The sequence below is a fragment of the Python bivittatus genome, unplaced genomic scaffold, assembly GCF_059951505.1.
Source record: "Python bivittatus isolate LINGU-HERP-01145 unplaced genomic scaffold, Pbiv_v1 ctg000700_np1212, whole genome shotgun sequence".
NCBI classification, from domain to species: domain Eukaryota; kingdom Metazoa; phylum Chordata; class Lepidosauria; order Squamata; family Pythonidae; genus Python; species Python bivittatus.
Window position 1 is genome coordinate 52,603,712 of NW_028277098.1, and position 11,327 is coordinate 52,615,038.

Here is an 11,327-nt window from a genome sequence, read left to right on the forward strand (position 1 = left end):
CTCAGGCTTGATCTCTCCCCCACCCCACAGCAACTGGAGAAAGGAGAACCACCACTAGATTTACTGTGAACATCCAATCCCCTAAGCCAGCCCAGAATGATACTGTGATCAATGATATAAAAAGTTGCTAAGAGATCAAGGAGGGCCAGGATGGATACACTATCCCCATCCTGAGCCCACCAAAGATCATTGACAAGTGTGACCAATGATGTCTCAATACTATGACCCAGCCTGAGTGCAGATTGAAAGGGGTGCAGATAATCAACTTCCTCCAGGGCCCTCTGGAACTGTAAGCTGATTACCTTCTTAACAACCTTCCCTACAAAGGGCAGATTGAAGACGGGATGAAAAGTGATGAAACAATATGGAACCATTCCTCCCTCACCTCATTAGTTAATTAGTCAGATGTCTCTTATTAAATAGTACTTAATAACCATTTTCTATGAGAGTTGAATGAAAAGTAATGTTGTAAGTCACCAGTAGCAGTACTGATGCAATTAAAACTCTGATGTGTTATCAGTGTCTTTTCTTTCACTTAGGCTGGTAGCTGCTGTGAGAAAAATTGTGTTACTACTACATTAAATGGAAGCCTGTGGTAAATATTCATCAGCGTGCCATGATTGGATTTTTGACTGCCAAAGGAGTACTTTCATTTGAAATTCACCAAATTCAGGTTGTTTTGATGACTGACACGAGTAGTGTGTTGCTGTGCCAAAAATGTAAAGATAGTAACTCAGGAACAGATGATTTTTTAAAAATGTTTTTAAAGTTTTTTTTTAATCCCGCCTTTATTATTTTTATAAATAACTCAGGGTGGCAAGAGCAAAATGGATGACAGCAATCAATGAGTTCACACAAGAAAGATTGATGAACTGATTAAGGACAATTAGCAGATCACTCAAAGGGAAATTACTGCCAGGTTTGGCATTTCATAGGAACATGTGCATCACATAATTGATGTTCTTCAGAAGGTTTGTGCAAGGTGGATTTCTTGTATGCTGACAGCAAAGATTAAAGTTTCAAGAGCTGAAATTTGCCAGCAATTGTTATGCTACAAGAATGAAGGTAAGGAATCTATTCACAGCATCATGACAGCTGATGAAACATGGGCTCATCATTGTGACCTAGAAATGAAGAGTCAATCCATGGAATATCATAAAGCTTCACCTGCCAAAAAAAAATTTTTTTAAAAAATCCAGGCTTCAGCAGGAAAATTCATGTTATAATTTTTTGGCATGCAGATTGCCAGCCTGACATGGATTTCTTGAACCTAGCACCACTAATACCTCAGAGCAGTACACTGCAAAAGTAAAAACTTTGAAGGGACAATTAAGCAGAGGTAGGAAGCTGAAAAGGGAAACTTTGCTATAACACAACAATGCTAAGCTTCACAATTCACAAGCACCCAAGGCAACTGTCAAGTTGGATCCCACTGTCTTACTCCATCTGCTATGCAGTTCAGACATGGCGCCATGCAACTTCAATCTTTTCCCAGAACTGAAAGAATACCTTAATGGGCATCAGTTTGATTCAAATTAAGAGGTGGAAAGGTCTGTCAAAACCTGACCAAAGAGACAAAGTGAAGTGTTCTTATCCATAATTGGTAGAAGAAGCTTGTCTATCATTGGTAGAAGTGTGTAGGGAATGATGGGGATTATGTAGAAAAGTAAATACAGTTACTAAAGAGCTCATTTCAAGGATTATTTTCCTGTTGCATTTATTAAAATATCTATATTTAAACTAAGGTAGAGGCATTACTTTTCATTCAACCCTCATAGAATTAATTTCTTCTTTTGCTTTAAAGATCTGGTAGTGAATGCCTTGTATATTTCCATAGCTTGTTGTTGAAAATGGTATGACTTGTTTTTATTAATTATTTAATCAGAAGTTTGGTTGAAGCTCTATATCTGATCTCAACTTTAGCATATCCATAATTGGTATTAAAGTGTGGCAATTTCTCAGAGTCCCAGGTGATGACCGAAAGACTTGTATCTTGAATCCTTTCTACTCTAAGAGTTGAACAGTTGCCTAACTTTCTCAGAACTTGAATTGTTTGTATTAATTTTTGTTTGGCGCTATGAAGTTAGGCCTTCCTAAAAGAAATCAGGTAGATTGGTGTAAGCTATCTCTTTCTTCAACTCTGCTTTTCCACTGCAATCGCTCCTTGGTTCCTATTCCCCTTGGTAAGGAAACACGTATGTGGAACCTAAAGCTTATAATATTTGAATAATTCCTAGCTCCAATACAAAGAACTTTTAAAGATTACTGGTTTTCTTCCATTTGAGATTTAATGAGCACTTTCGTTTTGAAAGTCCATCAGCTTGCATTAAAAGCTGGGCCCCCATTACTGATTGTTGTTTTTGCCTTCAACCTATTGTTCTTCTTTCTAAAATATTACTCATGTTCCCTTTTGAGTATCTTTTTCTGCCTTGCTGTGATGAAAACAATAATTGGGAAATAGTATCCTATTGAGGGACATTGTACCCAACCTGGAATTTAAATCTGGTAATTCAGTTCTGGCTGGTTGTGGAATTTCAAGAGGTAGGAAGACACAAGGATGCCATTCCTCCTCTTCCGGAAATCTTATCAGATTCCAAAAATGAACCACTGGATGTGCTGGATGCCCTACTCAGCCAGGAGCTCAGGAAATGCAGATTCAGCTTTGGACAACTACATGGCAGTCCCTAATTAGAGGAGAGACTGAAATTGCAAATGTTTGCAGGTTTAGACCAAAGTTTATGTTTTAGGTACAGGCATCCTTGGGACCAAAAATACTAGCAAAGAATTTCTTCTGAGGTCTTACTGGCTGGCAGATGGAGCACAGCAGTTCTGGGTTCAGTGAACAGCCAGTGTTCATTTTTTATTGTACTGTGTTCATGATTTACCTTTGGTTTATTGATTCCCTAGCTCTTTATTTCTGGATTGACTTTGGTTCCTGCTCTTAGACACTGATTGATACTTTGTCTCCTAATTCAATTTTATGTTTTTGAATGTTGCAGTGTATGTTAACAGCCTAGTCATGTTCTTGTTTTGTGTTATTATATAAACAGTGGCTCAAGGGACAAAAATGATTTATTAAGATGGGAAAATTTCCACCTATCTTTAATGGGGAGAATTTCTATGATCAAAATGAATATATTACCTAGAATCCTATTCCTATTCCAAACCATACCAATATTAATAACAGATAGGTCCTTTTGCCATATTTTGAAGGCTTTATCGAAATTTATTTGGCAGGGAAAAAACCAAGGATAAAATTTAACTTATTACAAGATGCTAAAGAAAGAGGAGGATTCGGTCTACCAGATCTAAGATTATACTATGAGGCCTGTGGTTTTATATGGTTAAAAGAATGGATCACGTTAGAAAACCATAGGTTATTAAAATTAGAAGGACATGATTTAAGATTCGGCTGGCATGGCTTCCTATGGTATGATAAAATCAAAGCAAATAAAGACTTTAATCATCATTGCATTGGAAGATCCATTTTTAGAATTTGGGGAAAATATAAACCAATACTAACACCAAGCCTCCCCCTCTGGATATCTCCACAGGAAGCTTTCACCAGGTGAGAAAATATAGAAAATTATAAATGGTTGAAGTACAGCAATCTATTGAAATATGAAGGAGATAAATACGTAATGAAAACAAGGGAAGAATTAGAGAAAAATGGTCATCCTTGCCATTGGTTTACATATACACAATTAAAGGAACAATTTAAATTAGATGTGAAAAGATATAGATTTACAAAAGAACCAACCTGGTGGGATAGTCACATATATTTCGAGACTGATCACATGATTGCCAAGATATATAAAATATTACTACAATTAAAATTGAAAAATGTACAAACTAAAGATTGTATGATCAAGTGAGTAAACAATTTTGGATACAATATTGAATATGACCAATGGGAAAGGATGTGGACTAGGTGACTTAAATTTACATTGAGTTACAACCTGAAAGAGAACTTTTATAAAATGATGTACAGATGGTACATAACCCCAGACAAATTATCAAAAATGTTTAACAATACATCAAATATTTGTTGGAAATGCAGAAGGGAAACAGGTATGTGGTGGACTTGCATGAAAGCAAAAAGATTTTGGACATTAATACACAATACTATTCAAAAAATGTTGGCAATTGATATAGTTAAAAAAAACCGGAACTACAGTGGTACCTCGGGTTACGAACGCCTCTGTTAACCAACTTTTCGGGTTACGACCAGCTCCGGCCACAAAAATTTACCTCGGTTTGCGAACTCCGCCTCAGGGTACGAACAGGATATGCGGCCATTTTCCCTCCCGTGACACGGTCCGCGGACATTTTCCGCCCCTGACACGTGGTCCACGGCCATTTTTCCGCCCCTGACACGTGGTCTGCGGCCATTTTTCCGCCCCTGACACGTGGTCCATGGCCATTTTCTGCCCCTGACACGTGGTCCGCGGCCATTTTTCCGCCCCTGACACGTGGTCCGTGGCCATTTTCCGTCCCTGACACGTGGTCTGCCACTTTTCCGCCCCTGACACGTGGTCTGTGGCCATTTTCCGCCCCTGACATGTGGTCATAGGGAGGGGGACTCTCCCTCCAAGCAATAGTCGCCTCCCTGTCCTCCACGCCAGAATGGATTAACGGTAATTACACTGAACCTTATGGGGAAATTTCTTTTGGGTTGCAACCAATTCGGGGTGTGACCAGAGTCACGGAACGAATTAAATTTGTAACCTGAGGTTCCACTGTATATCTCCTGGGTTTAATGGACAAAGAACTCGAAAAGAAACACGGAAAGCTCTTGCTGTATCTGACAACTGCAGCTCAGATTATTTATGCTTCACGATGGAAGGAAAAAAATATCCCAACAATTGAAGAATGGACTATTAAGACAATGGACCTAGCTCAGATGGTGAAACTTACGGATCAGTTAAATGACAAGAATATGAATGATTATAAGAACGATTGGCGACCTTTTCTTAGATACATGGAATTAACACAAAAAATAACATTGTGTATATAAACTGTAGTTTTCAAATATTTAATTAAATAGAAATAGAGGAGATATTTATTGGCACTAGTAAAGATGCAAAAATAACATATTTGTAGATACATTCACCGTACAGACAGTTAGAAGCCCTACTTTTAAAATAGAAAATTGGTTTTTTTTCTCTTTTCTTTCTCTGTATTTTTCCTTCTTTACTAGGTTTCTTCTTTTCTATGTATATATTGTTCTATGTCATACTTTTGTGTATATATTGTTATATGTCACTGGTGTTTTGTATGTATCATGCAATGTCTTATATGTATTCATTTGCTATTTTTAATTAATAAAGTTTTTTAAAAATTATTTTAAAAAATGATTGACAGCTTGCAGTGTCATCTGGCCCATTCTCCATCACCAACATACCTGCAAACTCAACACATCTCTGTAAAAATTCCAAAAAAGTTTGGTAGCTCTCTGGATCACATAATAGCCTTCCTGGCTAAAAGGAAATTTATATGGAAATCTATCTCAACAAATTCTGGATGATTAGGTGTGGATGGGGTTTCTCATTTCTCTAAAAATTAGTTATGTAGTATTTTTTCAGCATAATCTACTCTGACTTTGTGGGCTTTGTGGCCCAGATGTAAGTCATGTACATTTGCCACTGCTATGGCAAATAGAAGAGTTGCTACCTTCAGCAATGTTAGGTACTGGAAGTGACTTACAAATTCTGGTTCCTTGCCCAGAATATCCAGAAGGAACAAGGGATAGAACTGTTGACTGGTGACAATTTGATAAGTTTGTAAGCCCTGGCTCAGCTTTGAAGATAGACAATCACTTTGTGGGTTGCCAGATCAAACTTCACTAAGGGAGCACTGGAGGAGCTTCTGTGCTGAAATGTCACCTAACAAAGAGTGTTTCACTGGGCCTCAGAAGAGTCCATGCATAAGAAATAAGAATAGTTCTAATGGATCAAGCCAAGACCCATCTTAACTGAGTATTTTGTTCTTACAGTAGCCAACCAGATGCCTCTGGGGTCCTCACATGCAATTGGAGACATAATCTTCTCCTGCTCTTGTTCATCTGCAGCAAAGTATTGGAGGCATGCTATGGCCAACCTGGAGGTAGTAATGAGTCTTCAAGACTAACAGACCTTGATAGGTCAGATTCCTCCTTCAAGCTAACTTGGAAGAGCTTCCTCCTTCAAACTAACTTTGAGCCCCAGTTAAAAAAAAGATACCTGAGGCAGACTGATCTGTAGCAATGCACTGAGATATTATGTATCCGTGTGCCCAGTTGATCAGTCTACCTGGAAAATTGTGGGGGTGGTGGTGGTGGTTGGGGCTGCCATGAGCTCATATGGGCCATGATTCAAGCATATAATCAGGATTCAAACCCAGGGGTGTCTGCCCCAGAAAACCTTGTTCAACTCATAGCCCTCAGATCTCCAAGCTGGCTGCTATTTAAGTAGTGACTGTAATCAGTTCAGGAACTGCTAGTAACCTTGTGGACACAGCTGAAACTCACTGAGTAACCAAGCAGCCCATTGGCTGCTTCATATTGTTGAAGATGATTAAAAAAAGGCAACTAAGTTTCAGCCCATGGTCATGAGATGACAGGCTAGGTGGGGGTTTGAGGAACTCATAATTATACTTTGTGGTCATCGCTTCTTAATAGTGCTGGGATGATCTGATTAACACATCATGATCTACCATTATTGTCATTCATGGAAACTAACCTGGCAAAATATCTGGACTTCCAGAATATATTTGGAAAGCAGGAGGTAAGCCAATTGTTTTCCAATCAGTTATGTACTTATCCCATAGATTTGATGCCTGGGACATAAGTGTTGGTCAGTCAGATTTATTCATTATAGGAGCTCCAGTTGATTATTGGGCTTTTAAAATAACAACAATGCATGGAGTGAAGAAAGGAAACACAGCAAACATGCAGCAGCCATGTGCTCATTACATTATTAGACTAGATCAATTCGCATTTGTGACACATGAAGACATACTGAGCAATATGTTACAACACTTGTTCAAATTGTAATCTAAAATGTAATAAATATGTCCTATTTATGATTTTAATACTTTTTTAGGAGTGGCAGGATCCTTTGAGCTCTTCTTGCTCAAAGAAAGCAATTAATAATAAACCCTTTCTTAAGAAGCTTATGTTGGATGCCTTAAATTTTAGCAATTATAGGCTAATCTCCCATGGATAAGGTGATCAGGTGGGTGATAGTTTTCCAGCTGCAGGGAGTCCTGGAAGAAACAAATTATCTCAATCTATTTCAAGACTGCTTTGGTCATCTGGATGGGTGATTGGGCTTGACAAAGGGAACATGACTCTTTGGTTCTTGATCTATCAGTGGCTTTCAAGACTATCAACTATGATGCCATTCTGAATCATCTGAGAGATCTCTGAATAGGAGACATGATTTTGCTATGGTTCTTACTTTTCATTATGATTTTAAATAGTGTTATTTTGAGACATTTGCTTCAAGATGGGAGTTGTTATATGATGTCCCTAACAGCTCTGTTCTGTCTTCAGTGCTCTTTAATATCTATATGAAACAATACAAAGAGATCATTAAGAGATTTTAACTGGATGTATCTGTGTGCTGATGATAGTCAAATCTATTTTTTTGTGACATTAAGATGTGATTGGCCTTAATGCCTGCTTGTAATCAGTATTAGATTGGATTAAAAATAATACTGTACATTGAAAGCTTCTGTTTCCAGGCACAAAAACTAAATAAAAGGATTTTATATAGACCTCAGAAACAGAGAGGCTGGGGCATGCCCACTTTGTTAATATATTATCAAGCAGCAGAGTTAGGGCATATGATTCCACTTATTATGGGAGATTTTTCTAAACAATGGAGTCATACAGAAACTATGCTAGCACCAGATAAGTTTATAAATCCATGTTTTTTTCACCCAAAATATTTTTTTAGAATAAAACAGATAGAAAATGTTTTTACTAAAACAATGCTTCAAATCTGGAAGAGTAGATACACAGTTTGGATAAAGGATACTTCCCCTTTAACTCCTCTAATAACATATATTGATCAGAATGATTATTGTGGTTTGGCTAAAATGAAATCTTTGAGAGAATATAATCTTATAGAAAAAGGATTTTTATAGTAATAGGGAACCTTTCAATAAGGATCAGATTGAGCAACAAATAGGTGATAAGTTACCATGGCTCTTCTGGTATCAACTTAAATCCCTTTTGGTCAATAGAAATATTAGAGACTCAGCAACTATGCCAGTTTTGAGAATTTAATACTTCATTATTTAGAACAACCAAAAGGAACAATTTCAAAAATGTATAGGTTATTATTGCAATCAGAAATGGGGGATCCACCATGTGGTTTAAAGGAAGCTTCTGATACTGATCTTGGTAATCCCATACAGGAGACAAATTGGCAGAAGTTATGGAAACCGGGTGGATTTACTTCAGCTTCAATGGAAGAAATGCAGGGGAAGATTATACATCATTGGTATTTGACTCCTGTTAGGTTGGCACATATATATCAAAATTATTCTCCCAAATGTTGGAGAGGTTGTCATATAAAAGGGTCATTTTTTTTCATTTGTGGTGGTCATGCAATAAAGTTATATACCCTTTTGGTGAAAAATCTTTGGAGAGATAAGTACTATCACTAATCAAAGAATGGAATACTCCTCAGTGCTAGGCTTACTGCATTTATTTACAGGGCCAAACCATAAGCTTAAAAATAAAGAACTTATTATTTTTTATTAGCAGTCAAAATAATAATTTTGTAACATTGGAAAATTCTAGATAACATAACAACTGAGTTGTGGATTAATAAGGCCTTTTCAATTGCTACATTAGAAAAAATTACAAAGTTAAAGAGACACCAAAGGCAGGAACCACAATTTTATCAAATTTGGATGGACGTTATAGTTTATTTCACTAGCAATAGATCATAATCTGGTATACTTTATATATATGGCAACTTTTCAAATGTATAGTACCTGTTTCTTTATTCACATTGCAAAATATCTCCATTGTATTTTCTATATTTTTCCTTTTTGACTTTTTCTTCTCTATATGTATCTTGGATTTATGTAAATATAGTTACTGATATTGTTTGGTAAATATATAATACATAATAATTATAATATATAAAATATACAATAATTAAAAATACTGTACATTGAAATTGAATGGAGATACTTATTAGGTGTAATAGTATGTGGGAAAGACCTTGGGAGACGGGGTGAAGAGATGCTGCTTAGGGAATGGTCAGATAAGAGACAGCATAGCCCGCAGCTGCATAATAGCTGGAGCAAGAGGCTCAAGAGGAGACCCTCCCTAAGTTCTTAGGCTATAAAGGTGATGGTGGGAGAATTGTACTTTCAGACTTGTAAGATTCTGTTAACGTAGCTTTACAATAAAGTAGAATTAGTTTATCTGGTCATGTTTCATGTTTGGTCTATCTGGTAAGTCTCACTCTTGCAAGTCTCATACTCTCTTCCAAGGAGAGGAATTTCAGGAATGGCCTCCGATTCTCAAGGGACTCCACTATCTGCCAAGCATCTGACAGCAGCATTGTTGCAACACTAGCAACAAGTAGATGCACCAATTTGCAGAATGCCATGATACAACTAACACAACAGCTGGGGCAGAATTTGCTCCAAGCTATGGCAGCATAATAAATTGTAGCTCAGCCAATGCTCCTGCATTCCCATGGGAGCTTGCTGGAGAAGTTTGGAGGGGACCGGGATCAATTCCAGACATTCACTGCTCAGTGTGAAATGTTTATGGCAGGCAGGCTGGTGGAGTTTCTCACTTATTGCTCCAAAGTGACTTTTGTGCTGAGTTTGCTGACAGAAACAGCAGCTAAACTGTTCATTGAGGGGAACAATCTGGTGCTGGACAACTATCAGAACTTCATGGATAATCTCAAAGGACACTTTGGGGATCTCATACAGCTCCAAAGAGGGGCCCTCCACCATTTGAGAAGAGCTCAGTCACTCAGTTAGCCAATGGCAGGCAAGCAGACTTATTTCTGTTATTCCAGGCAGAAGGTGGAACTTTCTGCTCTTATAGACTCTGGGGCAACAACTAATTTCATAGATATAGAAACAGTACAGAAACTAAAGTTGCCTACTCAAGCTCTAGAAAGTCCAATGATAGTCAAGATGATTGACAGACAGCCATTAAGAGCAGGGCTGATTCTGTAGCACATAGCTCCTTTGTAGTTGACAATCAAAGATCAGACAGAGTTCATAATGCCCTATGTAACTGCCTTCTTGCAAGTGTCCATCATCTTGGGAATAGAGTGGCTTCAGCTGCACAATCCAGATGCAAGTTGGGCACAAGGGATACTCTCATTCCTCCCCTAAATGCCAGCAACATCACTTACAAGCAGTGGAAGCTTACCCTCCCCCCCACTCCAATACAGAACAAGGGAGGATTGGCACTGCCAATAAAATATGCAGACTTTGCAGATGTGTTTGGGGAGAAATATGCAGCCATGTTACACCCCCCACCCCCACTGGGCATGTCATTGCCCCACCAATTTGGAGCCAGGAGCTGCCAGGACTAGCCCAAGAACAATGATGAAACAGTCCAGTCTAGTACAGTTCCTTTATTTGCTTACACCTTATAGACAGAATTTAGCCAAACTAAGTCTATACTACATCAACTAGTGGATATATCCTGTTCTAGGGAGTGGCTATCCTGAATCTCTTTCTTTTCTCATGCTCCCCCTGTGGACTGTGTTGCCTCCTGCCTCCTCCCCCCTCCTAGAATGCACCCCCTCCTTCCTGATAGCCTTGATATCCCACATCACTCTCCTCCTCATTGATACATTCCATCACAGGAGCCCAAATCCCAGCAAAGAGATAGTATCCCATGTCTATCCTTGAGTTAGCCATTCTCAAGGAATATTTGGATGTCAACATCAAAAAAGGATTCATTTGCCCTTCCAACTCACCAGCATCAGCACCCATGGTTTTTGTCCCCAAAAAACAAGGAGAAGCAGCAGCAACTCAGAAGGGAAAGACAGGAGCCCCCATTCATACCATTCATGACTACAAAGACCTGATCAGAGACAATTAGACACCATTATCCACTCCCACTTATCTCAGATCTAGAAGATTGGCTGCAAAAGGCATGCATCTTTACAAAACTAGATTTGAGAAGTGTTTAACAGCCTTCAATACAAGATATGGCAAGTGATGCCTTTCGGCCTGGTTAAATGTGCAGCTGTTTTTTCTAGATTCATGAATGACATATTTTCAGAAACTCTAGACAAATATGTGGTGGTGTACTTGGATGCATATTAGTTTTTCTGAAGACCCCTCCT